The sequence below is a fragment of the Salmo salar genome, chromosome 03 (assembly GCF_965601325.2).
Source record: "Salmo salar chromosome 03, fSalSal1, whole genome shotgun sequence".
Classification (NCBI taxonomy): Eukaryota; Metazoa; Chordata; class Actinopteri; order Salmoniformes; family Salmonidae; genus Salmo; species Salmo salar.
In genome coordinates, this window is record NC_138293.1 from 9,788,801 (window position 1) to 9,816,667 (window position 27,867).

Below are 27,867 nucleotides of genomic sequence, written 5' to 3' on the forward strand. Positions count from 1 at the left end.
TGTGAGTATAACAGAACTGATATGGCAGGTGAAAATCTGAGGAAAATCCATCCGGGAAGTGGGATTTTTTTGATGTGGGAAGTTTTCAATTGAATGCCTATTGAGTTTCTAATGGGTTAGGACCCAGATTGCAGTTCCTATGGCTTCCACTAGATGTCAACAGTCTTTAGACATTGTTTCAGGATTGTTTTCTGAAAAATGAAGAAGAATGAGACCTTCTGTCAGTGGACTGAGGAAGCATGCAGTGCTGGTTTGCGCACATGACCAAGTGCGCGCCCGTCGTTGTTTTTCCTTTCTATTGAATACGCTATTGTCCGGTTGAAATATTATCGAGTATTTAGACAATTGCCAACCTGAAGATTAATTATAAAAATCGTTTGACATGTTTCAACAAACTTTACCGGTACTGTTCGGACGTATTCGTCTGCGTGTTTTGACTGCCTTTGAGCCAGTGGATTACTGAACACAACGAGCCAACAAAACTGAGTTTTTGGGATATAAAGAGGGACTTTATTGAACAAAACAAACATTTATTGTGTAGCTGAGACTCTTGTGACTGCAACCAGATGAAAATCTTCAAAGGTAAGTGATTAATTTGATTGCTATTTCTGACTTTCGTGACTCTATATGATTGGAAAATGTTTGTATGCTTCTGTAAGTGGGGCGCTGTCCTCAGATAATCGCATGGTATGCTTTCGCAGTAAAGCCATTTTTTAATCTGACCAAATGCAAGTATGGAAAGACTACCTACTGAAGGAAGGAGAACATTAAAGCAGCGCCCGAACAGGGACTTGAACCCTGGACCCTCAAATTAAAAGTCTGATGCTCTACCGACTGAGCTATTCGGGCTCTGCATTTATGTATTTTCATACACCTAACCTGTCGGGCAGAGGCACGTGCTGACGAGGGGGCATTGTCAGATGATACATTTCCCAAGAGATCCAGGCCTCCATTCCAAATGATACAGTCAACGAAATCTGAACTAGGCATCCCCTCCAAAGATGCATTTTGTCTAGACATCGTGGCGCAACGGTAGCGCGTCTGACTCCAGATCAGAAGGTTGCGTGTTCAAATCACGTCGTGGTCAGTGTTTTCGTTTGTGCAATCTCTACCTTCTTTAAACAGCGAAGTCAATGAATCAACACAAGTACCAATGTGGCTTACAGTACAAATCTCGAACGAAAACAACCAAACCAATTCTGCTTTAGATGACAATTGTCTCTCATAAAAGCCTGTCACACTGCAAATTCCCAGATCAGATGATGCTGTGTGATTGATTGACAGGCTTAAATCAGTCTTCGAACACGGATTTTAACTTCTTATGGCTTAGAGGAAGTGATTCGACATCTGGATGAGAAGCGTGCCCAAAGTAAACTGCCTGTCACTCAGGCCCAGAATCTAGGATATGCATATAAATGGTAGATTTGGATAGAACACACTTTAAAGTTTCCAAAACCGTTCAAATGATGTCTGTGAGTATAACAGAACTGATATGGCAGGTGAAAATCTGAGGAAAATCCATCCGGGAAGTGGGATTTTTTTTGATGTGGGAAGTTTTCAATTGAATGCCTATTGAGTTTCTAATGGGTTAGAACCCAGATTGCAGTTCCTATGGCTTCCACTAGATGTCAACAGTCTTTAGACATTGTTTCAGGATTGTTTTCTGAAAAATGAAGAAGAATGAGACCTTCTGTCAGTGGACTGAGGAAGCATGCAGTGCTGGTTTGCGCACATGACCAAGTGCGCGCCCGTCGTTGTTTTTCCTTTCTATTGAATACGCTATTGTCCGGTTGAAATATTATCGAGTATTTAGACAATTGCCAACCTGAAGATTAATTATAAAAATCGTTTGACATGTTTCAACAAACTTCACCGGTACTGTTCGGACGTATTCGTCTGCGTGTTTTGACCGCCTTTGAGCCAGTGGATTACTGAACACAACGCGCCAACAAAACTGAGTTTTTGGGATATAAAGAGGGACTTTATTGAACAAAACAAACATTTATTGTGTAGCTGAGACTCTTGTGACTGCAACCAGATGAAAATCTTCAAAGGTAAGTGATTAATTTGATCGCTATTTCTGACTTTCGTGACTCTATATGATTGGAAAATGTTTGTATGCCTTTGTAAGCGGGGCGCTGTCCAAAGATAATCGCATGGTATGCTTTCTCAGTAAAGGCATTTTTAAATCTGACCAAATGCAAGTATGGAAAGACTACCTACTGAAGGAAGGTGAACATTAAAGCAGCGCCCGAACAGGGACTTGAACCCTGGACCCTAATATTTAAAGTCTGATGCTCTACCGACTGAGCTATTCGGGGTCTGCCTTTGCTTATTTTAATACACCTAACCTCTAGGGGAGAGGCACGTGCTGACGAGGGGGCATTGTCAGATGGTACATTTCCCCAGAGAACCAGGCCTCCATTCCAAATGATACAGTCAACGAAATCTGAACTAGGCATCCCCTCCAAAGATGCATTTTGTCTAGACCGCGTGGCTCAACGGTAGCGCGTCTGACTCCAGATCAGAAGGTTGCGTGTTCAAATCACGTCGTGGTCAGTGTTTTTATGTGTGCATCTCTACCTTCTTTAAACAGCGAAGTCAATGAATCAGCACAAGTACCAATGTGGCTTACAGTACAAATCTCGAACGAAAACAACCAAGCCAATGCTGCTTTAGATGACAATTGTCTCTCATAAAAGCCTGTCACACTGCAAATTCCCAGATCAGATGATGCTGTGTGATTGATTGACAGGCTTAAATCAGTCTTCGAACACGGATTTTAACTTCTTATGGCTTAGGGGAAGTGATTCGACATCTGGATGAGAAGCGTGCCCAAAGTAAACTGCCTGTCACTCAGGCCCAGAACCTAGGATATGCATATAAATGGTAGATTTGGATAGAACACACTTTAAAGTTTCCAAAACCGTTCAAATGATGTCTGTGAGTATAACAGAACTGATATGGCAGGTGAAAATCTGAGGAAAATCCATCCGGGAAGTGGGATTTCTTTTGATGTGGGAAGTTTTCAATTGAATGCCTATTGAGTTTCTAATGGGTTAGGACCCAGATTGCAGTTCCTATGGCTTCCACTAGATGTCAACAGTCTTTAGACATTGTTTCAGGATTGTTTTCTGAAAAATGAAGAAGAATGAGACCTTCTGTCAGTGGACTGAGGAAGCATGCAGTGCTGGTTTGCGCACATGACCAAGTGCGCGCCCGTCGTTGTTTTTCCTTTCTATTGAATACGCTATTGTCCGGTTGAAATATTATCGAGTATTTAGACAATTGCCAACCTGAAGATTAATTATAAAAATCGTTTGACATGTTTCAACAAACTTTACCGGTACTGTTCGGACGTATTCGTCTGCGTGTTTTGACTGCCTTTGAGCCAGTGGATTACTGAACACAACGAGCCAACAAAACTGAGTTTTTGGGATATAAAGAGGGACTTTATTGAACAAAACAAACATTTATTGTGTAGCTGAGACTCTTGTGACTGCAACCAGATGAAAATCTTCAAAGGTAAGTGATTAATTTGATTGCTATTTCTGACTTTCGTGACTCTATATGATTGGAAAATGTTTGTATGCTTCTGTAAGTGGGGCGCTGTCCTCAGATAATCGCATGGTATGCTTTCGCAGTAAAGCCATTTTTTAATCTGACCAAATGCAAGTATGGAAAGACTACCTACTGAAGGAAGGAGAACATTAAAGCAGCGCCCGAACAGGGACTTGAACCCTGGACCCTCAAATTAAAAGTCTGATGCTCTACCGACTGAGCTATTCGGGCTCTGCATTTACGTATTTTCATACACCTAACCTGTCGGGCAGAGGCACGTGCTGACGAGGGGGCATTGTCAGATGATACATTTCCCAAGAGATCCAGGCCTCCATTCCAAATGATACAGTCAACGAAATCTGAACTAGGCATCCCCTCCAAAGATGCATTTTGTCTAGACATCGTGGCGCAACGGTAGCGCGTCTGACTCCAGATCAGAAGGTTGCGTGTTCAAATCACGTCGTGGTCAGTGTTTTCGTTTGTGCAATCTCTACCTTCTTTAAACAGCGAAGTCAATGAATCAACACAAGTACCAATGTGGCTTACAGTACAAATCTCGAACGAAAACAACCAAACCAATTCTGCTTTAGATGACAATTGTCTCTCATAAAAGCCTGTCACACTGCAAATTCCCAGATCAGATGATGCTGTGTGATTGATTGACAGGCTTAAATCAGTCTTCGAACACGGATTTTAACTTCTTATGGCTTAGAGGAAGTGATTCGACATCTGGATGAGAAGCGTGCCCAAAGTAAACTGCCTGTCACTCAGGCCCAGAATCTAGGATATGCATATAAATGGTAGATTTGGATAGAACACACTTTAAAGTTTCCAAAACCGTTCAAATGATGTCTGTGAGTATAACAGAACTGATATGGCAGGTGAAAATCTGAGGAAAATCCATCCGGGAAGTGGGATTTTTTTTGATGTGGGAAGTTTTCAATTGAATGCCTATTGAGTTTCTAATGGGTTAGAACCCAGATTGCAGTTCCTATGGCTTCCACTAGATGTCAACAGTCTTTAGACATTGTTTCAGGATTGTTTTCTGAAAAATGAAGAAGAATGAGACCTTCTGTCAGTGGACTGAGGAAGCATGCAGTGCTGGTTTGCGCACATGACCAAGTGCGCGCCCGTCGTTGTTTTTCCTTTCTATTGAATACGCTATTGTCCGGTTGAAATATTATCGAGTATTTAGACAATTGCCAACCTGAAGATTAATTATAAAAATCGTTTGACATGTTTCAACAAACTTCACCGGTACTGTTCGGACGTATTCGTCTGCGTGTTTTGACCGCCTTTGAGCCAGTGGATTACTGAACACAACGCGCCAACAAAACTGAGTTTTTGGGATATAAAGAGGGACTTTATTGAACAAAACAAACATTTATTGTGTAGCTGAGACTCTTGTGACTGCAACCAGATGAAAATCTTCAAAGGTAAGTGATTAATTTGATCGCTATTTCTGACTTTCGTGACTCTATATGATTGGAAAATGTTTGTATGCCTTTGTAAGCGGGGCGCTGTCCAAAGATAATCGCATGGTATGCTTTCTCAGTAAAGGCATTTTTAAATCTGACCAAATGCAAGTATGGAAAGACTACCTACTGAAGGAAGGTGAACATTAAAGCAGCGCCCGAACAGGGACTTGAACCCTGGACCCTAATATTTAAAGTCTGATGCTCTACCGACTGAGCTATTCGGGGTCTGCCTTTGCTTATTTTAATACACCTAACCTCTAGGGGAGAGGCACGTGCTGACGAGGGGGCATTGTCAGATGGTACATTTCCCCAGAGAACCAGGCCTCCATTCCAAATGATACAGTCAACGAAATCTGAACTAGGCATCCCCTCCAAAGATGCATTTTGTCTAGACCGCGTGGCTCAACGGTAGCGCGTCTGACTCCAGATCAGAAGGTTGCGTGTTCAAATCACGTCGTGGTCAGTGTTTTTATGTGTGCATCTCTACCTTCTTTAAACAGCGAAGTCAATGAATCAGCACAAGTACCAATGTGGCTTACAGTACAAATCTCGAACGAAAACAACCAAGCCAATGCTGCTTTAGATGACAATTGTCTCTCATAAAAGCCTGTCACACTGCAAATTCCCAGATCAGATGATGCTGTGTGATTGATTGACAGGCTTAAATCAGTCTTCGAACACGGATTTTAACTTCTTATGGCTTAGGGGAAGTGATTCGACATCTGGATGAGAAGCGTGCCCAAAGTAAACTGCCTGTCACTCAGGCCCAGAACCTAGGATATGCATATAAATGGTAGATTTGGATAGAACACACTTTAAAGTTTCCAAAACCGTTCAAATGATGTCTGTGAGTATAACAGAACTGATATGGCAGGTGAAAATCTGAGGAAAATCCATCCGGGAAGTGGGATTTTTTTTGATGTGGGAAGTTTTCAATTGAATGCCTATTGAGTTTCTAATGGGTTAGAACCCAGATTGCAGTTCCTATGGCTTCCACTAGATGTCAACAGTCTTTAGACATTGTTTCAGGATTGTTTTCTGAAAAATGAAGAAGAATGAGACCTTCTGTCAGTGGACTGAGGAAGCATGCAGTGCTGGTTTGCGCACATGACCAAGTGCGCGCCCGTCGTTGTTTTTCCTTTCTATTGAATACGCTATTGTCCGGTTGAAATATTATCGAGTATTTAGACAATTGCCAACCTGAAGATTAATTATAAAAATCGTTTGACATGTTTCAACAAACTTCACCGGTACTGTTCGGACGTATTCGTCTGCGTGTTTTGACCGCCTTTGAGCCAGTGGATTACTGAACACAACGCGCCAACAAAACTGAGTTTTTGGGATATAAAGAGGGACTTTATTGAACAAAACAAACATTTATTGTGTAGCTGAGACTCTTGTGACTGCAACCAGATGAAAATCTTCAAAGGTAAGTGATTAATTTGATCGCTATTTCTGACTTTCGTGACTCTATATGATTGGAAAATGTTTGTATGCCTTTGTAAGCGGGGCGCTGTCCAAAGATAATCGCATGGTATGCTTTCTCAGTAAAGGCATTTTTAAATCTGACCAAATGCAAGTATGGAAAGACTACCTACTGAAGGAAGGTGAACATTAAAGCAGCGCCCGAACAGGGACTTGAACCCTGGACCCTAATATTTAAAGTCTGATGCTCTACCGACTGAGCTATTCGGGGTCTGCCTTTGCTTATTTTAATACACCTAACCTCTAGGGGAGAGGCACGTGCTGACGAGGGGGCATTGTCAGATGGTACATTTCCCCAGAGAACCAGGCCTCCATTCCAAATGATACAGTCAACGAAATCTGAACTAGGCATCCCCTCCAAAGATGCATTTTGTCTAGACCGCGTGGCTCAACGGTAGCGCGTCTGACTCCAGATCAGAAGGTTGCGTGTTCAAATCACGTCGTGGTCAGTGTTTTTATGTGTGCATCTCTACCTTCTTTAAACAGCGAAGTCAATGAATCAGCACAAGTACCAATGTGGCTTACAGTACAAATCTCGAACGAAAACAACCAAGCCAATGCTGCTTTAGATGACAATTGTCTCTCATAAAAGCCTGTCACACTGCAAATTCCCAGATCAGATGATGCTGTGTGATTGATTGACAGGCTTAAATCAGTCTTCGAACACGGATTTTAACTTCTTATGGCTTAGGGGAAGTGATTCGACATCTGGATGAGAAGCGTGCCCAAAGTAAACTGCCTGTCACTCAGGCCCAGAACCTAGGATATGCATATAAATGGTAGATTTGGATAGAACACACTTTAAAGTTTCCAAAACCGTTCAAATGATGTCTGTGAGTATAACAGAACTGATATGGCAGGTGAAAATCTGAGGAAAATCCATCCGGGAAGTGGGATTTCTTTTGATGTGGGAAGTTTTCAATTGAATGCCTATTGAGTTTCTAATGGGTTAGGACCCAGATTGCAGTTCCTATGGCTTCCACTAGATGTCAACAGTCTTTAGACATTGTTTCAGGATTGTTTTCTGAAAAATGAAGAAGAATGAGACCTTCTGTCAGTGGACTGAGGAAGCATGCAGTGCTGGTTTGCGCACATGACCAAGTGCGCGCCCGTCGTTGTTTTTCCTTTCTATTGAATACGCTATTGTCCGGTTGAAATATTATCGAGTATTTAGACAATTGCCAACCTGAAGATTAATTATAAAAATCGTTTGACATGTTTCAACAAACTTTACCGGTACTGTTCGGACGTATTCGTCTGCGTGTTTTGACTGCCTTTGAGCCAGTGGATTACTGAACACAACGAGCCAACAAAACTGAGTTTTTGGGATATAAAGAGGGACTTTATTGAACAAAACAAACATTTATTGTGTAGCTGAGACTCTTGTGACTGCAACCAGATGAAAATCTTCAAAGGTAAGTGATTAATTTGATTGCTATTTCTGACTTTCGTGACTCTATATGATTGGAAAATGTTTGTATGCTTCTGTAAGTGGGGCGCTGTCCTCAGATAATCGCATGGTATGCTTTCGCAGTAAAGCCATTTTTTAATCTGACCAAATGCAAGTATGGAAAGACTACCTACTGAAGGAAGGAGAACATTAAAGCAGCGCCCGAACAGGGACTTGAACCCTGGACCCTCAAATTAAAAGTCTGATGCTCTACCGACTGAGCTATTCGGGCTCTGCATTTACGTATTTTCATACACCTAACCTGTCGGGCAGAGGCACGTGCTGACGAGGGGGCATTGTCAGATGATACATTTCCCAAGAGATCCAGGCCTCCATTCCAAATGATACAGTCAACGAAATCTGAACTAGGCATCCCCTCCAAAGATGCATTTCGTCTAGACATCGTGGCGCAACGGTAGCGCGTCTGACTCCAGATCAGAAGGTTGCGTGTTCAAATCACGTCGTGGTCAGTGTTTTCGTTTGTGCAATCTCTACCTTCTTTAAACAGCGAAGTCAATGAATCAACACAAGTACCAATGTGGCTTACAGTACAAATCTCGAACGAAAACAACCAAACCAATTCTGCTTTAGATGACAATTGTCTCTCATAAAAGCCTGTCACACTGCAAATTCCCAGATCAGATGATGCTGTGTGATTGATTGACAGGCTTAAATCAGTTTTCGAACACGGATTTTAACTTCTTATGGCTTAGGGGAAGTATTTCGACGTCTGGATGAGAAGCTTGCCCAAAGTAAACTGCCTGTTACTCAGGCCCAGAATCTAGGATATGCATATAATTGGTAGATTTGGATAGAACACACTTTAAAGTTTCCAAAACCGTTCAAATGATGTCTGTGAGTATAACAGAACTGATATGGCAGGTGAAAAATCTGAGGAAAATCCATCCGGGAAGTGGGATTTTTTTTTATGTGGGAAGTTTTCAATTGAATGCCTATTGAGTTTCTAATGGGTTAGGACCCATATTGCAGTTCCTATGGCTTCCACTAGATGTCAACAGTCTTTAGACATTGTTTCAGGATTGTTTTCTGAAAAATGAAGAAGAATGAGACCTACTGTCAGTGGACTGAGGAAGCATGCAGTGCAGGTTTGCGCACATGACCAAGTGCGCGCCCGTCGTTGTTTTTCCTTTCTATTGAATACGCTATTGTCCGGTTGAAATATTATCGAGTATTTAGACAATTGCCAACCTGAAGATTAATTATAAAAATCGTTTGACATGTTTCAACAAACTTTACCGGTACTGTTCGGACGTATTCGTCTGCGTGTTTTGACCGCCTTTGAGCCAGTGGATTACTGAACACAACGTGCCAACAAAACTGAGTTTTTGGGATATAAAGAGGGACTTTATTGAACAAAACAAACATTTATTGTGTAGCTGAGACTCTTGTGACTGCAACCAGATGAAAATCTTCAAAGGTAAGTGATTAATTTGATCGCTATTTCTGACTTTCGTGACTCTATATGATTGGAAAATGTTTGTATGCCTTTGTAAGCGGGGCGCTGTCCAAAGATAATCGCATGGTATGCTTTCTCAGTAAAGGCATTTTTAAATCTGACCAAATGCAAGTATGGAAAGACTACCTACTGAAGGAAGGTGAACATTAAAGCAGCGCCCGAACAGGGACTTGAACCCTGGACCCTAATATTTAAAGTCTGATGCTCTACCGACTGAGCTATTCGGGGTCTGCCTTTGCTTATTTTAATACACCTAACCTCTAGGGGAGAGGCACGTGCTGACGAGGGGGCATTGTCAGATGGTACATTTCCCCAGAGAACCAGGCCTCCATTCCAAATGATACAGTCAACGAAATCTGAACTAGGCATCCCCTCCAAAGATGCATTTTGTCTAGACCGCGTGGCTCAACGGTAGCGCGTCTGACTCCAGATCAGAAGGTTGCGTGTTCAAATCACGTCGTGGTCAGTGTTTTTATGTGTGCATCTCTACCTTCTTTAAACAGCGAAGTCAATGAATCAGCACAAGTACCAATGTGGCTTACAGTACAAATCTCGAACGAAAACAACCAAGCCAATGCTGCTTTAGATGACAATTGTCTCTCATAAAAGCCTGTCACACTGCAAATTCCCAGATCAGATGATGCTGTGTGATTGATTGACAGGCTTAAATCAGTCTTCGAACACGGATTTTAACTTCTTATGGCTTAGGGGAAGTGATTCGACATCTGGATGAGAAGCGTGCCCAAAGTAAACTGCCTGTCACTCAGGCCCAGAACCTAGGATATGCATATAAATGGTAGATTTGGATAGAACACACTTTAAAGTTTCCAAAACCGTTCAAATGATGTCTGTGAGTATAACAGAACTGATATGGCAGGTGAAAATCTGAGGAAAATCCATCCGGGAAGTGGGATTTTTTTGATGTGGGAAGTTTTCAATTGAATGCCTATTGAGTTTCTAATGGGTTAGGACCCAGATTGCAGTTCCTATGGCTTCCACTAGATGTCAACAGTCTTTAGACATTGTTTCAGGATTGTTTTCTGAAAAATGAAGAAGAATGAGACCTTCTGTCAGTGGACTGAGGAAGCATGCAGTGCTGGTTTGCGCACATGACCAAGTGCGCGCCCGTCGTTGTTTTTCCTTTCTATTGAATACGCTATTGTCCGGTTGAAATATTATCGAGTATTTAGACAATTGCCAACCTGAAGATTAATTATAAAAATCGTTTGACATGTTTCAACAAACTTTACCGGTACTGTTCGGACGTATTCGTCTGCGTGTTTTGACTGCCTTTGAGCCAGTGGATTACTGAACACAACGAGCCAACAAAACTGAGTTTTTGGGATATAAAGAGGGACTTTATTGAACAAAACAAACATTTATTGTGTAGCTGAGACTCTTGTGACTGCAACCAGATGAAAATCTTCAAAGGTAAGTGATTAATTTGATTGCTATTTCTGACTTTCGTGACTCTATATGATTGGAAAATGTTTGTATGCTTCTGTAAGTGGGGCGCTGTCCTCAGATAATCGCATGGTATGCTTTCGCAGTAAAGCCATTTTTTAATCTGACCAAATGCAAGTATGGAAAGACTACCTACTGAAGGAAGGAGAACATTAAAGCAGCGCCCGAACAGGGACTTGAACCCTGGACCCTCAAATTAAAAGTCTGATGCTCTACCGACTGAGCTATTCGGGCTCTGCATTTACGTATTTTCATACACCTAACCTGTCGGGCAGAGGCACGTGCTGACGAGGGGGCATTGTCAGATGATACATTTCCCAAGAGATCCAGGCCTCCATTCCAAATGATACAGTCAACGAAATCTGAACTAGGCATCCCCTCCAAAGATGCATTTTGTCTAGACATCGTGGCGCAACGGTAGCGCGTCTGACTCCAGATCAGAAGGTTGCGTGTTCAAATCACGTCGTGGTCAGTGTTTTCGTTTGTGCAATCTCTACCTTCTTTAAACAGCGAAGTCAATGAATCAACACAAGTACCAATGTGGCTTACAGTACAAATCTCGAACGAAAACAACCAAACCAATTCTGCTTTAGATGACAATTGTCTCTCATAAAAGCCTGTCACACTGCAAATTCCCAGATCAGATGATGCTGTGTGATTGATTGACAGGCTTAAATCAGTTTTCGAACACGGATTTTAACTTCTTATGGCTTAGGGGAAGTATTTCGACGTCTGGATGAGAAGCTTGCCCAAAGTAAACTGCCTGTTACTCAGGCCCAGAATCTAGGATATGCATATAATTGGTAGATTTGGATAGAACACACTTTAAAGTTTCCAAAACCGTTCAAATGATGTCTGTGAGTATAACAGAACTGATATGGCAGGTGAAAAATCTGAGGAAAATCCATCCGGGAAGTGGGATTTTTTTTTATGTGGGAAGTTTTCAATTGAATGCCTATTGAGTTTCTAATGGGTTAGGACCCATATTGCAGTTCCTATGGCTTCCACTAGATGTCAACAGTCTTTAGACATTGTTTCAGGATTGTTTTCTGAAAAATGAAGAAGAATGAGACCTACTGTCAGTGGACTGAGGAAGCATGCAGTGCAGGTTTGCGCACATGACCAAGTGCGCGCCCGTCGTTGTTTTTCCTTTCTATTGAATACGCTATTGTCCGGTTGAAATATTATCGAGTATTTAGACAATTGCCAACCTGAAGATTAATTATAAAAATCGTTTGACATGTTTCAACAAACTTTACCGGTACTGTTCGGACGTATTCGTCTGCGTGTTTTGACCGCCTTTGAGCCAGTGGATTACTGAACACAACGTGCCAACAAAACTGAGTTTTTGGGATATAAAGAGGGACTTTATTGAACAAAACAAACATTTATTGTGTAGCTGAGACTCTTGTGACTGCAACCAGATGAAAATCTTCAAAGGTAAGTGATTAATTTGATCGCTATTTCTGACTTTCGTGACTCTATATGATTGGAAAATGTTTGTATGCCTTTGTAAGCGGGGCGCTGTCCAAAGATAATCGCATGGTATGCTTTCTCAGTAAAGGCATTTTTAAATCTGACCAAATGCAAGTATGGAAAGACTACCTACTGAAGGAAGGTGAACATTAAAGCAGCGCCCGAACAGGGACTTGAACCCTGGACCCTAATATTTAAAGTCTGATGCTCTACCGACTGAGCTATTCGGGGTCTGCCTTTGCTTATTTTAATACACCTAACCTCTAGGGGAGAGGCACGTGCTGACGAGGGGGCATTGTCAGATGGTACATTTCCCCAGAGAACCAGGCCTCCATTCCAAATGATACAGTCAACGAAATCTGAACTAGGCATCCCCTCCAAAGATGCATTTTGTCTAGACCGCGTGGCTCAACGGTAGCGCGTCTGACTCCAGATCAGAAGGTTGCGTGTTCAAATCACGTCGTGGTCAGTGTTTTTATGTGTGCATCTCTACCTTCTTTAAACAGCGAAGTCAATGAATCAGCACAAGTACCAATGTGGCTTACAGTACAAATCTCGAACGAAAACAACCAAGCCAATGCTGCTTTAGATGACAATTGTCTCTCATAAAAGCCTGTCACACTGCAAATTCCCAGATCAGATGATGCTGTGTGATTGATTGACAGGCTTAAATCAGTCTTCGAACACGGATTTTAACTTCTTATGGCTTAGGGGAAGTGATTCGACATCTGGATGAGAAGCGTGCCCAAAGTAAACTGCCTGTCACTCAGGCCCAGAACCTAGGATATGCATATAAATGGTAGATTTGGATAGAACACACTTTAAAGTTTCCAAAACCGTTCAAATGATGTCTGTGAGTATAACAGAACTGATATGGCAGGTGAAAATCTGAGGAAAATCCATCCGGGAAGTGGGATTTCTTTTGATGTGGGAAGTTTTCAATTGAATGCCTATTGAGTTTCTAATGGGTTAGGACCCAGATTGCAGTTCCTATGGCTTCCACTAGATGTCAACAGTCTTTAGACATTGTTTCAGGATTGTTTTCTGAAAAATGAAGAAGAATGAGACCTTCTGTCAGTGGACTGAGGAAGCATGCAGTGCTGGTTTGCGCACATGACCAAGTGCGCGCCCGTCGTTGTTTTTCCTTTCTATTGAATACGCTATTGTCCGGTTGAAATATTATCGAGTATTTAGACAATTGCCAACCTGAAGATTAATTATAAAAATCGTTTGACATGTTTCAACAAACTTTACCGGTACTGTTCGGACGTATTCGTCTGCGTGTTTTGACTGCCTTTGAGCCAGTGGATTACTGAACACAACGAGCCAACAAAACTGAGTTTTTGGGATATAAAGAGGGACTTTATTGAACAAAACAAACATTTATTGTGTAGCTGAGACTCTTGTGACTGCAACCAGATGAAAATCTTCAAAGGTAAGTGATTAATTTGATTGCTATTTCTGACTTTCGTGACTCTATATGATTGGAAAATGTTTGTATGCTTCTGTAAGTGGGGCGCTGTCCTCAGATAATCGCATGGTATGCTTTCGCAGTAAAGCCATTTTTTAATCTGACCAAATGCAAGTATGGAAAGACTACCTACTGAAGGAAGGAGAACATTAAAGCAGCGCCCGAACAGGGACTTGAACCCTGGACCCTCAAATTAAAAGTCTGATGCTCTACCGACTGAGCTATTTGGGCTCTGCATTTACGTATTTTCATACACCTAACCTGTCGGGCAGAGGCACGTGCTGACGAGGGGGCATTGTCAGATGATACATTTCCCAAGAGATCCAGGCCTCCATTCCAAATGATACAGTCAACGAAATCTGAACTAGGCATCCCCTCCAAAGATGCATTTTGTCTAGACATCGTGGTGCAACGGTAGCGCGTCTGACTCCAGATCAGAAGGTTGCGTGTTCAAATCACGTCGTGGTCAGTGTTTTCGTTTGTGCAATCTCTACCTTCTTTAAACAGCGAAGTCAATGAATCAACACAAGTACCAATGTGGCTTACAGTACAAATCTCGAACGAAAACAACCAAACCAATTCTGCTTTAGATGACAATTGTCTCTCATAAAAGCCTGTCACACTGCAAATTCCCAGATCAGATGATGCTGTGTGATTGATTGACAGGCTTAAATCAGTTTTCGAACACGGATTTTAACTTCTTATGGCTTAGGGGAAGTATTTCGACGTCTGGATGAGAAGCTTGCCCAAAGTAAACTGCCTGTTACTCAGGCCCAGAATCTAGGATATGCATATAATTGGTAGATTTGGATAGAACACACTTTAAAGTTTCCAAAACCGTTCAAATGATGTCTGTGAGTATAACAGAACTGATATGGCAGGTGAAAAATCTGAGGAAAATCCATCCGGGAAGTGGGATTTTTTTTTATGTGGGAAGTTTTCAATTGAATGCCTATTGAGTTTCTAATGGGTTAGGACCCATATTGCAGTTCCTATGGCTTCCACTAGATGTCAACAGTCTTTAGACATTGTTTCAGGATTGTTTTCTGAAAAATGAAGAAGAATGAGACCTACTGTCAGTGGACTGAGGAAGCATGCAGTGCAGGTTTGCGCACATGACCAAGTGCGCGCCCGTCGTTGTTTTTCCTTTCTATTGAATACGCTATTGTCCGGTTGAAATATTATCGAGTATTTAGACAATTGCCAACCTGAAGATTAATTATAAAAATCGTTTGACATGTTTCAACAAACTTTACCGGTACTGTTCGGACGTATTCGTCTGCGTGTTTTGACCGCCTTTGAGCCAGTGGATTACTGAACACAACGTGCCAACAAAACTGAGTTTTTGGGATATAAAGAGGGACTTTATTGAACAAAACAAACATTTATTGTGTAGCTGAGACTCTTGTGACTGCAACCAGATGAAAATCTTCAAAGGTAAGTGATTAATTTGATCGCTATTTCTGACTTTCGTGACTCTATATGATTGGAAAATGTTTGTATGCCTTTGTAAGCGGGGCGCTGTCCAAAGATAATCGCATGGTATGCTTTCTCAGTAAAGGCATTTTTAAATCTGACCAAATGCAAGTATGGAAAGACTACCTACTGAAGGAAGGTGAACATTAAAGCAGCGCCCGAACAGGGACTTGAACCCTGGACCCTAATATTTAAAGTCTGATGCTCTACCGACTGAGCTATTCGGGGTCTGCCTTTGCTTATTTTAATACACCTAACCTCTAGGGGAGAGGCACGTGCTGACGAGGGGGCATTGTCAGATGGTACATTTCCCCAGAGAACCAGGCCTCCATTCCAAATGATACAGTCAACGAAATCTGAACTAGGCATCCCCTCCAAAGATGCATTTTGTCTAGACCGCGTGGCTCAACGGTAGCGCGTCTGACTCCAGATCAGAAGGTTGCGTGTTCAAATCACGTCGTGGTCAGTGTTTTTATGTGTGCATCTCTACCTTCTTTAAACAGCGAAGTCAATGAATCAGCACAAGTACCAATGTGGCTTACAGTACAAATCTCGAACGAAAACAACCAAGCCAATGCTGCTTTAGATGACAATTGTCTCTCATAAAAGCCTGTCACACTGCAAATTCCCAGATCAGATGATGCTGTGTGATTGATTGACAGGCTTAAATCAGTCTTCGAACACGGATTTTAACTTCTTATGGCTTAGGGGAAGTGATTCGACATCTGGATGAGAAGCGTGCCCAAAGTAAACTGCCTGTCACTCAGGCCCAGAACCTAGGATATGCATATAAATGGTAGATTTGGATAGAACACACTTTAAAGTTTCCAAAACCGTTCAAATGATGTCTGTGAGTATAACAGAACTGATATGGCAGGTGAAAATCTGAGGAAAATCCATCCGGGAAGTGGGATTTTTTTGATGTGGGAAGTTTTCAATTGAATGCCTATTGAGTTTCTAATGGGTTAGGACCCAGATTGCAGTTCCTATGGCTTCCACTAGATGTCAACAGTCTTTAGACATTGTTTCAGGATTGTTTTCTGAAAAATGAAGAAGAATGAGACCTTCTGTCAGTGGACTGAGGAAGCATGCAGTGCTGGTTTGCGCACATGACCAAGTGCGCGCCCGTCGTTGTTTTTCCTTTCTATTGAATACGCTATTGTCCGGTTGAAATATTATCGAGTATTTAGACAATTGCCAACCTGAAGATTAATTATAAAAATCGTTTGACATGTTTCAACAAACTTTACCGGTACTGTTCGGACGTATTCGTCTGCGTGTTTTGACTGCCTTTGAGCCAGTGGATTACTGAACACAACGAGCCAACAAAACTGAGTTTTTGGGATATAAAGAGGGACTTTATTGAACAAAACAAACATTTATTGTGTAGCTGAGACTCTTGTGACTGCAACCAGATGAAAATCTTCAAAGGTAAGTGATTAATTTGATTGCTATTTCTGACTTTCGTGACTCTATATGATTGGAAAATGTTTGTATGCTTCTGTAAGTGGGGCGCTGTCCTCAGATAATCGCATGGTATGCTTTCGCAGTAAAGCCATTTTTAAATCTGACCAAATGCAAGTATGGAAAGACTACCTACTGAAGGAAGGAGAACATTAAAGCAGCGCCCGAACAGGGACTTGAACCCTGGACCCTCAAATTAAAAGTCTGATGCTCTACCGACTGAGCTATTCGGGCTCTGCATTTACGTATTTTCATACACCTAACCTGTCGGGCAGAGGCACGTGCTGACGAGGGGGCATTGTCAGATGATACATTTCCCAAGAGATCCAGGCCTCCATTCCAAATGATACAGTCAACGAAATCTGAACTAGGCATCCCCTCCAAAGATGCATTTTGTCTAGACATCGTGGCGCAACGGTAGCGCGTCTGACTCCAGATCAGAAGGTTGCGTGTTCAAATCACGTCGTGGTCAGTGTTTTCGTTTGTGCAATCTCTACCTTCTTTAAACAGGGAAGTCAATGAATCAACACAAGTACCAATGTGGCTTACAGTACAAATCTCGAACGAAAACAACCAAACCAATTCTGCTTTAGATGACAATTGTCTCTCATAAAAGCCTGTCACACTGCAAATTCCCAGATCAGATGATGCTGTGTGATTGATTGACAGGCTTAAATCAGTTTTCGAACACGGATTTTAACTTCTTATGGCTTAGGGGAAGTATTTCGACGTCTGGATGAGAAGCTTGCCCAAAGTAAACTGCCTGTTACTCAGGCCCAGAATCTAGGATATGCATATAATTGGTAGATTTGGATAGAACACACTTTAAAGTTTCCAAAACCGTTCAAATGATGTCTGTGAGTATAACAGAACTGATATGGCAGGTGAAAAATCTGAGGAAAATCCATCCGGGAAGTGGGATTTTTTTTGATGTGGGAAGTTTTCAATTGAATGCCTATTGAGTTTCTAATGGTTTAGGACCCATATTGCAGTTCCTATGGCTTCCACTAGATGTCAACAGTCTTTAGACATTGTTTCAGGATTGTTTTCTGAAAAATGAAGAAGAATGAGACCTACTGTCAGTGGACTGAGGAAGCATGCAGTGCAGGTTTGCGCACATGACCAAGTGCGCGCCCGTCGTTGTTTTTCCTTTCTATTGAATACGCTATTGTCCGGTTGAAATATTATCGAGTATTTAGACAATTGCCAACCTGAAGATTAATTATAAAAATCGTTTGACATGTTTCAACAAACTTTACCGGTACTGTTCGGACGTATTCGTCTGCGTGTTTTGACCGCCTTTGAGCCAGTGGATTACTGAACACAACGTGCCAACAAAACTGAGTTTTTGGGATATAAAGAGGGACTTTATTGAACAAAACAAACATTTATTGTGTAGCTGAGACTCTTGTGACTGCAACCAGATGAAAATCTTCAAAGGTAAGTGATTAATTTGATTGCTATTTCTGACTTTCGTGACTCTATATGATTGGAAAATGTTTGTATGCTTTTGTAAGCGGGGCGCTGTCCTCAGATAATCGCATGGTATGCTTTCGTAGTAAAGCCATTTTTAAATCTGACCAAATGCAAGTATGGAAAGACTACCTACTGAAGGAAGGAGAAGATTAAAGCAGCGCCCGAACAGGGACTTGAACCCTGGACCCTCAAATTAAAAGTCTGATGCTCTACCGACTGAGCTATTCGGGGTCTGCATTTACGTATTTTCATACACCTAACCTGTCGGGCAGAGGCACGTGCTGACGAGGGGGCATTGTCAGATGATACATTTCCCAAGAGATCCAGGCCTCCATTCCAAATGATACAGTCAACGAAATCTGAACTAGGCATCCCCTCCAAAGATGCATTTTGTCTAGACATCGTGGCGCAACGGTAGCGCGTCTGACTCCAGATCAGAAGGTTGCGTGTTCAAATCACGTCGTGGTCAGTGTTTTCGTTTGTGCAATCTCTACCTTCTTTAAACAGCGAAGTCAATGAATCAACACAAGTACCAATGTGGCTTACAGTACAAATCTCGAACGAAAACAACCAAACCAATTCTGCTTTAGATGACAATTGTCTCTCATAAAAGCCTGTCACACTGCAAATTCCCAGATCAGATGATGCTGTGTGATTGATTGACAGGCTTAAATCAGTTTTCGAACACGGATTTTAACTTCTTATGGCTTAGGGGAAGTATTTCGACGTCTGGATGAGAAGCTTGCCCAAAGTAAACTGCCTGTTACTCAGGCCCAGAATCTAGGATATGCATATAATTGGTAGATTTGGATAGAACACACTTTAAAGTTTCCAAAACCGTTCAAATGATGTCTGTGAGTATAACAGAACTGATATGGCAGGTGAAAAATCTGAGGAAAATCCATCCGGGAAGTGGGATTTTTTTTGATGTGGGAAGTTTTCAATTGAATGCCTATTGAGTTTCTAATGGGTTAGGACCCATATTGCAGTTCCTATGGCTTCCACTAGATGTCAACAGTCTTTAGACATTGTTTCAGGATTGTTTTCTGAAAAATGAAGAAGAATGAGACCTACTGTCAGTGGACTGAGGAAGCATGCAGTGCAGGTTTGCGCACATGACCAAGTGCGCGCCCGTCGTTGTTTTTCCTTTCTATTGAATACGCTATTGTCCGGTTGAAATATTATCGAGTATTTAGACAATTGCCAACCTGAAGATTAATTATAAAAATCGTTTGACATGTTTCAACAAACTTTACCGGTACTGTTCGGACGTATTCGTCTGCGTGTTTTGACCGCCTTTGAGCCAGTGGATTACTGAACACAACGTGCCAACAAAACTGAGTTTTTGGGATATAAAGAGGGACTTTATTGAACAAAACAAACATTTATTGTGTAGCTGAGACTCTTGTGACTGCAACCAGATGAAAATCTTCAAAGGTAAGTGATTAATTTGATCGCTATTTCTGACTTTCGTGACTCTATATGATTGGAAAATGTTTGTATGCCTTTGTAAGCGGGGCGCTGTCCAAAGATAATCGCATGGTATGCTTTCTCAGTAAAGGCATTTTTAAATCTGACCAAATGCAAGTATGGAAAGACTACCTACTGAAGGAAGGTGAACATTAAAGCAGCGCCCGAACAGGGACTTGAACCCTGGACCCTAATATTTAAAGTCTGATGCTCTACCGACTGAGCTATTCGGGGTCTGCCTTTGCTTATTTTAATACACCTAACCTCTAGGGGAGAGGCACGTGCTGACGAGGGGGCATTGTCAGATGGTACATTTCCCCAGAGAACCAGGCCTCCATTCCAAATGATACAGTCAACGAAATCTGAACTAGGCATCCCCTCCAAAGATGCATTTTGTCTAGACCGCGTGGCTCAACGGTAGCGCGTCTGACTCCAGATCAGAAGGTTGCGTGTTCAAATCACGTCGTGGTCAGTGTTTTTATGTGTGCATCTCTACCTTCTTTAAACAGCGAAGTCAATGAATCAGCACAAGTACCAATGTGGCTTACAGTACAAATCTCGAACGAAAACAACCAAGCCAATGCTGCTTTAGATGACAATTGTCTCTCATAAAAGCCTGTCACACTGCAAATTCCCAGATCAGATGATGCTGTGTGATTGATTGACAGGCTTAAATCAGTCTTCGAACACGGATTTTAACTTCTTATGGCTTAGGGGAAGTGATTCGACATCTGGATGAGAAGCGTGCCCAAAGTAAACTGCCTGTCACTCAGGCCCAGAACCTAGGATATGCATATAAATGGTAGATTTGGATAGAACACACTTTAAAGTTTCCAAAACCGTTCAAATGATGTCTGTGAGTATAACAGAACTGATATGGCAGGTGAAAATCTGAGGAAAATCCATCCGGGAAGTGGGATTTTTTTGATGTGGGAAGTTTTCAATTGAATGCCTATTGAGTTTCTAATGGGTTAGGACCCAGATTGCAGTTCCTATGGCTTCCACTAGATGTCAACAGTCTTTAGACATTGTTTCAGGATTGTTTTCTGAAAAATGAAGAAGAATGAGACCTTCTGTCAGTGGACTGAGGAAGCATGCAGTGCTGGTTTGCGCACATGACCAAGTGCGCGCCCGTCGTTGTTTTTCCTTTCTATTGAATACGCTATTGTCCGGTTGAAATATTATCGAGTATTTAGACAATTGCCAACCTGAAGATTAATTATAAAAATCGTTTGACATGTTTCAACAAACTTTACCGGTACTGTTCGGACGTATTCGTCTGCGTGTTTTGACTGCCTTTGAGCCAGTGGATTACTGAACACAACGAGCCAACAAAACTGAGTTTTTGGGATATAAAGAGGGACTTTATTGAACAAAACAAACATTTATTGTGTAGCTGAGACTCTTGTGACTGCAACCAGATGAAAATCTTCAAAGGTAAGTGATTAATTTGATTGCTATTTCTGACTTTCGTGACTCTATATGATTGGAAAATGTTTGTATGCTTCTGTAAGTGGGGCGCTGTCCTCAGATAATCGCATGGTATGCTTTCGCAGTAAAGCCATTTTTAAATCTGACCAAATGCAAGTATGGAAAGACTACCTACTGAAGGAAGGAGAACATTAAAGCAGCGCCCGAACAGGGACTTGAACCCTGGACCCTCAAATTAAAAGTCTGATGCTCTACCGACTGAGCTATTCGGGCTCTGCATTTACGTATTTTCATACACCTAACCTGTCGGGCAGAGGCACGTGCTGACGAGGGGGCATTGTCAGATGATACATTTCCCAAGAGATCCAGGCCTCCATTCCAAATGATACAGTCAACGAAATCTGAACTAGGCATCCCCTCCAAAGATGCATTTTGTCTAGACATCGTGGCGCAACGGTAGCGCGTCTGACTCCAGATCAGAAGGTTGCGTGTTCAAATCACGTCGTGGTCAGTGTTTTCGTTTGTGCAATCTCTACCTTCTTTAAACAGGGAAGTCAATGAATCAACACAAGTACCAATGTGGCTTACAGTACAAATCTCGAACGAAAACAACCAAACCAATTCTGCTTTAGATGACAATTGTCTCTCATAAAAGCCTGTCACACTGCAAATTCCCAGATCAGATGATGCTGTGTGATTGATTGACAGGCTTAAATCAGTTTTCGAACACGGATTTTAACTTCTTATGGCTTAGGGGAAGTATTTCGACGTCTGGATGAGAAGCTTGCCCAAAGTAAACTGCCTGTTACTCAGGCCCAGAATCTAGGATATGCATATAATTGGTAGATTTGGATAGAACACACTTTAAAGTTTCCAAAACCGTTCAAATGATGTCTGTGAGTATAACAGAACTGATATGGCAGGTGAAAAATCTGAGGAAAATCCATCCGGGAAGTGGGATTTTTTTTGATGTGGGAAGTTTTCAATTGAATGCCTATTGAGTTTCTAATGGTTTAGGACCCATATTGCAGTTCCTATGGCTTCCACTAGATGTCAACAGTCTTTAGACATTGTTTCAGGATTGTTTTCTGAAAAATGAAGAAGAATGAGACCTACTGTCAGTGGACTGAGGAAGCATGCAGTGCAGGTTTGCGCACATGACCAAGTGCGCGCCCGTCGTTGTTTTTCCTTTCTATTGAATACGCTATTGTCCGGTTGAAATATTATCGAGTATTTAGACAATTGCCAACCTGAAGATTAATTATAAAAATCGTTTGACATGTTTCAACAAACTTTACCGGTACTGTTCGGACGTATTCGTCTGCGTGTTTTGACCGCCTTTGAGCCAGTGGATTACTGAACACAACGTGCCAACAAAACTGAGTTTTTGGGATATAAAGAGGGACTTTATTGAACAAAACAAACATTTATTGTGTAGCTGAGACTCTTGTGACTGCAACCAGATGAAAATCTTCAAAGGTAAGTGATTAATTTGATTGCTATTTCTGACTTTCGTGACTCTATATGATTGGAAAATGTTTGTATGCTTTTGTAAGCGGGGCGCTGTCCTCAGATAATCGCATGGTATGCTTTCGTAGTAAAGCCATTTTTAAATCTGACCAAATGCAAGTATGGAAAGACTACCTACTGAAGGAAGGAGAAGATTAAAGCAGCGCCCGAACAGGGACTTGAACCCTGGACCCTCAAATTAAAAGTCTGATGCTCTACCGACTGAGCTATTCGGGGTCTGCATTTACGTATTTTCATACACCTAACCTGTCGGGCAGAGGCACGTGCTGACGAGGGGGCATTGTCAGATGATACATTTCCCAAGAGATCCAGGCCTCCATTCCAAATGATACAGTCAACGAAATCTGAACTAGGCATCCCCTCCAAAGATGCATTTTGTCTAGACATCGTGGCGCAACGGTAGCGCGTCTGACTCCAGATCAGAAGGTTGCGTGTTCAAATCACGTCGTGGTCAGTGTTTTCGTTTGTGCAATCTCTACCTTCTTTAAACAGCGAAGTCAATGAATCAACACAAGTACCAATGTGGCTTACAGTACAAATCTCGAACGAAAACAACCAAACCAATTCTGCTTTAGATGACAATTGTCTCTCATAAAAGCCTGTCACACTGCAAATTCCCAGATCAGATGATGCTGTGTGATTGATTGACAGGCTTAAATCAGTTTTCGAACACGGATTTTAACTTCTTATGGCTTAGGGGAAGTATTTCGACGTCTGGATGAGAAGCTTGCCCAAAGTAAACTGCCTGTTACTCAGGCCCAGAATCTAGGATATGCATATAATTGGTAGATTTGGATAGAACACACTTTAAAGTTTCCAAAACCGTTCAAATGATGTCTGTGAGTATAACAGAACTGATATGGCAGGTGAAAAATCTGAGGAAAATCCATCCGGGAAGTGGGATTTTTTTTGATGTGGGAAGTTTTCAATTGAATGCCTATTGAGTTTCTAATGGGTTAGGACCCATATTGCAGTTCCTATGGCTTCCACTAGATGTCAACAGTCTTTAGACATTGTTTCAGGATTGTTTTCTGAAAAATGAAGAAGAATGAGACCTACTGTCAGTGGACTGAGGAAGCATGCAGTGCAGGTTTGCGCACATGACCAAGTGCGCGCCCGTCGTTGTTTTTCCTTTCTATTGAATACGCTATTGTCCGGTTGAAATATTATCGAGTATTTAGACAATTGCCAACCTGAAGATTAATTATAAAAATCGTTTGACATGTTTCAACAAACTTTACCGGTACTGTTCGGACGTATTCGTCTGCGTGTTTTGACCGCCTTTGAGCCAGTGGATTACTGAACACAACGTGCCAACAAAACTGAGTTTTTGGGATATAAAGAGGGACTTTATTGAACAAAACAAACATTTATTGTGTAGCTGAGACTCTTGTGACTGCAACCAGATGAAAATCTTCAAAGGTAAGTGATTAATTTGATCGCTATTTCTGACTTTCGTGACTCTATATGATTGGAAAATGTTTGTATGCCTTTGTAAGCGGGGCGCTGTCCAAAGATAATCGCATGGTATGCTTTCTCAGTAAAGGCATTTTTAAATCTGACCAAATGCAAGTATGGAAAGACTACCTACTGAAGGAAGGTGAACATTAAAGCAGCGCCCGAACAGGGACTTGAACCCTGGACCCTAATATTTAAAGTCTGATGCTCTACCGACTGAGCTATTCGGGGTCTGCCTTTGCTTATTTTAATACACCTAACCTCTAGGGGAGAGGCACGTGCTGACGAGGGGGCATTGTCAGATGGTACATTTCCCCAGAGAACCAGGCCTCCATTCCAAATGATACAGTCAACGAAATCTGAACTAGGCATCCCCTCCAAAGATGCATTTTGTCTAGACCGCGTGGCTCAACGGTAGCGCGTCTGACTCCAGATCAGAAGGTTGCGTGTTCAAATCACGTCGTGGTCAGTGTTTTTATGTGTGCATCTCTACCTTCTTTAAACAGCGAAGTCAATGAATCAGCACAAGTACCAATGTGGCTTACAGTACAAATCTCGAACGAAAACAACCAAGCCAATGCTGCTTTAGATGACAATTGTCTCTCATAAAAGCCTGTCACACTGCAAATTCCCAGATCAGATGATGCTGTGTGATTGATTGACAGGCTTAAATCAGTCTTCGAACACGGATTTTAACTTCTTATGGCTTAGGGGAAGTGATTCGACATCTGGATGAGAAGCGTGCCCAAAGTAAACTGCCTGTCACTCAGGCCCAGAACCTAGGATATGCATATAAATGGTAGATTTGGATAGAACACACTTTAAAGTTTCCAAAACCGTTCAAATGATGTCTGTGAGTATAACAGAACTGATATGGCAGGTGAAAATCTGAGGAAAATCCATCCGGGAAGTGGGATTTTTTTGATGTGGGAAGTTTTCAATTGAATGCCTATTGAGTTTCTAATGGGTTAGGACCCAGATTGCAGTTCCTATGGCTTCCACTAGATGTCAACAGTCTTTAGACATTGTTTCAGGATTGTTTTCTGAAAAATGAAGAAGAATGAGACCTTCTGTCAGTGGACTGAGGAAGCATGCAGTGCTGGTTTGCGCACATGACCAAGTGCGCGCCCGTCGTTGTTTTTCCTTTCTATTGAATACGCTATTGTCCGGTTGAAATATTATCGAGTATTTAGACAATTGCCAACCTGAAGATTAATTATAAAAATCGTTTGACATGTTTCAACAAACTTTACCGGTACTGTTCGGACGTATTCGTCTGCGTGTTTTGACTGCCTTTGAGCCAGTGGATTACTGAACACAACGAGCCAACAAAACTGAGTTTTTGGGATATAAAGAGGGACTTTATTGAACAAAACAAACATTTATTGTGTAGCTGAGACTCTTGTGACTGCAACCAGATGAAAATCTTCAAAGGTAAGTGATTAATTTGATTGCTATTTCTGACTTTCGTGACTCTATATGATTGGAAAATGTTTGTATGCTTCTGTAAGTGGGGCGCTGTCCTCAGATAATCGCATGGTATGCTTTCGCAGTAAAGCCATTTTTAAATCTGACCAAATGCAAGTATGGAAAGACTACCTACTGAAGGAAGGAGAACATTAAAGCAGCGCCCGAACAGGGACTTGAACCCTGGACCCTCAAATTAAAAGTCTGATGCTCTACCGACTGAGCTATTCGGGCTCTGCATTTACGTATTTTCATACACCTAACCTGTCGGGCAGAGGCACGTGCTGACGAGGGGGCATTGTCAGATGATACATTTCCCAAGAGATCCAGGCCTCCATTCCAAATGATACAGTCAACGAAATCTGAACTAGGCATCCCCTCCAAAGATGCATTTTGTCTAGACATCGTGGCGCAACGGTAGCGCGTCTGACTCCAGATCAGAAGGTTGCGTGTTCAAATCACGTCGTGGTCAGTGTTTTCGTTTGTGCAATCTCTACCTTCTTTAAACAGGGAAGTCAATGAATCAACACAAGTACCAATGTGGCTTACAGTACAAATCTCGAACGAAAACAACCAAACCAATTCTGCTTTAGATGACAATTGTCTCTCATAAAAGCCTGTCACACTGCAAATTCCCAGATCAGATGATGCTGTGTGATTGATTGACAGGCTTAAATCAGTTTTCGAACACGGATTTTAACTTCTTATGGCTTAGGGGAAGTATTTCGACGTCTGGATGAGAAGCTTGCCCAAAGTAAACTGCCTGTTACTCAGGCCCAGAATCTAGGATATGCATATAATTGGTAGATTTGGATAGAACACACTTTAAAGTTTCCAAAACCGTTCAAATGATGTCTGTGAGTATAACAGAACTGATATGGCAGGTGAAAAATCTGAGGAAAATCCATCCGGGAAGTGGGATTTTTTTTGATGTGGGAAGTTTTCAATTGAATGCCTATTGAGTTTCTAATGGTTTAGGACCCATATTGCAGTTCCTATGGCTTCCACTAGATGTCAACAGTCTTTAGACATTGTTTCAGGATTGTTTTCTGAAAAATGAAGAAGAATGAGACCTACTGTCAGTGGACTGAGGAAGCATGCAGTGCAGGTTTGCGCACATGACCAAGTGCGCGCCCGTCGTTGTTTTTCCTTTCTATTGAATACGCTATTGTCCGGTTGAAATATTATCGAGTATTTAGACAATTGCCAACCTGAAGATTAATTATAAAAATCGTTTGACATGTTTCAACAAACTTTACCGGTACTGTTCGGACGTATTCGTCTGCGTGTTTTGACCGCCTTTGAGCCAGTGGATTACTGAACACAACGTGCCAACAAAACTGAGTTTTTGGGATATAAAGAGGGACTTTATTGAACAAAACAAACATTTATTGTGTAGCTGAGACTCTTGTGACTGCAACCAGATGAAAATCTTCAAAGGTAAGTGATTAATTTGATTGCTATTTCTGACTTTCGTGACTCTATATGATTGGAAAATGTTTGTATGCTTTTGTAAGCGGGGCGCTGTCCTCAGATAATCGCATGGTATGCTTTCGTAGTAAAGCCATTTTTAAATCTGACCAAATGCAAGTATGGAAAGACTACCTACTGAAGGAAGGAGAAGATTAAAGCAGCGCCCGAACAGGGACTTGAACCCTGGACCCTCAAATTAAAAGTCTGATGCTCTACCGACTGAGCTATTCGGGCTCTGCATTTACGTATTTTCATACACCTAACCTGTCGGGCAGAGGCACGTGCTGACGAGGGGGCATTGTCAGATGATACATTTCCCAAGAGATCCAGGCCTCCATTCCAAATGATACAGTCAACGAAATCTGAACTAGGCATCCCCTCCAAAGATGCATTTTGTCTAGACATCGTGGCGCAACGGTAGCGCGTCTGACTCCAGATCAGAAGGTTGCGTGTTCAAATCACGTCGTGGTCAGTGTTTTCGTTTGTGCAATCTCTACCTTCTTTAAACAGCGAAGTCAATGAATCAACACAAGTACCAATGTGGCTTACAGTACAAATCTCGAACGAAAACAACCAAACCAATTCTGCTTTAGATGACAATTGTCTCTCATAAAAGCCTGTCACACTGCAAATTCCCAGATCAGATGATGCTGTGTGATTGATTGACAGGCTTAAATCAGTTTTCGAACACGGATTTTAACTTCTTATGGCTTAGGGGAAGTATTTCGACGTCTGGATGAGAAGCTTGCCCAAAAGTAAA

At 41.8% G+C, this 27,867-nt stretch overlaps 28 non-coding genes across 28 annotated transcripts; 19 read left to right on the top strand and 9 right to left on the bottom strand.

The window, feature by feature from the left end:
* Positions 1-776: 776 nt before the first annotated feature.
* trnak-uuu (transfer RNA lysine (anticodon UUU)) lies at positions 777-849 on the bottom strand. Its single transcript has one exon. It is a non-coding gene; the product is annotated as a tRNA-Lys (tRNA).
* A 166-nt stretch (positions 850-1,015) lies between these two features.
* Positions 1,016-1,087, top strand: trnaw-cca (transfer RNA tryptophan (anticodon CCA)). Its single transcript has one exon. It is a non-coding gene; the product is annotated as a tRNA-Trp (tRNA).
* Positions 1,088-2,487: 1,400 nt separating this feature from the next.
* Positions 2,488-2,559, top strand: trnaw-cca (transfer RNA tryptophan (anticodon CCA)). The gene has a single exon. It is a non-coding gene; the product is annotated as a tRNA-Trp (tRNA).
* A 1,160-nt stretch (positions 2,560-3,719) lies between these two features.
* On the bottom strand, positions 3,720-3,792 carry trnak-uuu (transfer RNA lysine (anticodon UUU)). The gene has a single exon. It is a non-coding gene; the product is annotated as a tRNA-Lys (tRNA).
* Positions 3,793-3,958: 166 nt separating this feature from the next.
* trnaw-cca (transfer RNA tryptophan (anticodon CCA)) lies at positions 3,959-4,030 on the top strand. Its single transcript has one exon. It is a non-coding gene; the product is annotated as a tRNA-Trp (tRNA).
* Positions 4,031-5,430: 1,400 nt separating this feature from the next.
* trnaw-cca (transfer RNA tryptophan (anticodon CCA)) lies at positions 5,431-5,502 on the top strand. The gene has a single exon. It is a non-coding gene; the product is annotated as a tRNA-Trp (tRNA).
* Positions 5,503-6,901: 1,399 nt separating this feature from the next.
* Positions 6,902-6,973, top strand: trnaw-cca (transfer RNA tryptophan (anticodon CCA)). Its single transcript has one exon. It is a non-coding gene; the product is annotated as a tRNA-Trp (tRNA).
* Positions 6,974-8,133: 1,160 nt separating this feature from the next.
* On the bottom strand, positions 8,134-8,206 carry trnak-uuu (transfer RNA lysine (anticodon UUU)). The gene has a single exon. It is a non-coding gene; the product is annotated as a tRNA-Lys (tRNA).
* Positions 8,207-8,372: 166 nt separating this feature from the next.
* Positions 8,373-8,444, top strand: trnaw-cca (transfer RNA tryptophan (anticodon CCA)). The gene has a single exon. It is a non-coding gene; the product is annotated as a tRNA-Trp (tRNA).
* A 1,401-nt stretch (positions 8,445-9,845) lies between these two features.
* trnaw-cca (transfer RNA tryptophan (anticodon CCA)) lies at positions 9,846-9,917 on the top strand. Its single transcript has one exon. It is a non-coding gene; the product is annotated as a tRNA-Trp (tRNA).
* A 1,159-nt stretch (positions 9,918-11,076) lies between these two features.
* Positions 11,077-11,149, bottom strand: trnak-uuu (transfer RNA lysine (anticodon UUU)). The gene has a single exon. It is a non-coding gene; the product is annotated as a tRNA-Lys (tRNA).
* A 166-nt stretch (positions 11,150-11,315) lies between these two features.
* Positions 11,316-11,387, top strand: trnaw-cca (transfer RNA tryptophan (anticodon CCA)). The gene has a single exon. It is a non-coding gene; the product is annotated as a tRNA-Trp (tRNA).
* Positions 11,388-12,788: 1,401 nt separating this feature from the next.
* trnaw-cca (transfer RNA tryptophan (anticodon CCA)) lies at positions 12,789-12,860 on the top strand. Its single transcript has one exon. It is a non-coding gene; the product is annotated as a tRNA-Trp (tRNA).
* Positions 12,861-14,020: 1,160 nt separating this feature from the next.
* On the bottom strand, positions 14,021-14,093 carry trnak-uuu (transfer RNA lysine (anticodon UUU)). Its single transcript has one exon. It is a non-coding gene; the product is annotated as a tRNA-Lys (tRNA).
* Positions 14,094-14,259: 166 nt separating this feature from the next.
* On the top strand, positions 14,260-14,331 carry trnaw-cca (transfer RNA tryptophan (anticodon CCA)). Its single transcript has one exon. It is a non-coding gene; the product is annotated as a tRNA-Trp (tRNA).
* A 1,401-nt stretch (positions 14,332-15,732) lies between these two features.
* On the top strand, positions 15,733-15,804 carry trnaw-cca (transfer RNA tryptophan (anticodon CCA)). Its single transcript has one exon. It is a non-coding gene; the product is annotated as a tRNA-Trp (tRNA).
* A 1,159-nt stretch (positions 15,805-16,963) lies between these two features.
* trnak-uuu (transfer RNA lysine (anticodon UUU)) lies at positions 16,964-17,036 on the bottom strand. The gene has a single exon. It is a non-coding gene; the product is annotated as a tRNA-Lys (tRNA).
* A 166-nt stretch (positions 17,037-17,202) lies between these two features.
* trnaw-cca (transfer RNA tryptophan (anticodon CCA)) lies at positions 17,203-17,274 on the top strand. The gene has a single exon. It is a non-coding gene; the product is annotated as a tRNA-Trp (tRNA).
* Positions 17,275-18,675: 1,401 nt separating this feature from the next.
* Positions 18,676-18,747, top strand: trnaw-cca (transfer RNA tryptophan (anticodon CCA)). Its single transcript has one exon. It is a non-coding gene; the product is annotated as a tRNA-Trp (tRNA).
* Positions 18,748-20,148: 1,401 nt separating this feature from the next.
* Positions 20,149-20,220, top strand: trnaw-cca (transfer RNA tryptophan (anticodon CCA)). The gene has a single exon. It is a non-coding gene; the product is annotated as a tRNA-Trp (tRNA).
* A 1,159-nt stretch (positions 20,221-21,379) lies between these two features.
* Positions 21,380-21,452, bottom strand: trnak-uuu (transfer RNA lysine (anticodon UUU)). Its single transcript has one exon. It is a non-coding gene; the product is annotated as a tRNA-Lys (tRNA).
* Positions 21,453-21,618: 166 nt separating this feature from the next.
* Positions 21,619-21,690, top strand: trnaw-cca (transfer RNA tryptophan (anticodon CCA)). Its single transcript has one exon. It is a non-coding gene; the product is annotated as a tRNA-Trp (tRNA).
* Positions 21,691-23,091: 1,401 nt separating this feature from the next.
* On the top strand, positions 23,092-23,163 carry trnaw-cca (transfer RNA tryptophan (anticodon CCA)). The gene has a single exon. It is a non-coding gene; the product is annotated as a tRNA-Trp (tRNA).
* A 1,401-nt stretch (positions 23,164-24,564) lies between these two features.
* trnaw-cca (transfer RNA tryptophan (anticodon CCA)) lies at positions 24,565-24,636 on the top strand. The gene has a single exon. It is a non-coding gene; the product is annotated as a tRNA-Trp (tRNA).
* Positions 24,637-25,795: 1,159 nt separating this feature from the next.
* trnak-uuu (transfer RNA lysine (anticodon UUU)) lies at positions 25,796-25,868 on the bottom strand. The gene has a single exon. It is a non-coding gene; the product is annotated as a tRNA-Lys (tRNA).
* A 166-nt stretch (positions 25,869-26,034) lies between these two features.
* On the top strand, positions 26,035-26,106 carry trnaw-cca (transfer RNA tryptophan (anticodon CCA)). The gene has a single exon. It is a non-coding gene; the product is annotated as a tRNA-Trp (tRNA).
* Positions 26,107-27,268: 1,162 nt separating this feature from the next.
* On the bottom strand, positions 27,269-27,341 carry trnak-uuu (transfer RNA lysine (anticodon UUU)). The gene has a single exon. It is a non-coding gene; the product is annotated as a tRNA-Lys (tRNA).
* A 166-nt stretch (positions 27,342-27,507) lies between these two features.
* Positions 27,508-27,579, top strand: trnaw-cca (transfer RNA tryptophan (anticodon CCA)). Its single transcript has one exon. It is a non-coding gene; the product is annotated as a tRNA-Trp (tRNA).
* The last annotated feature ends 288 nt before the right edge of the window (positions 27,580-27,867 follow it).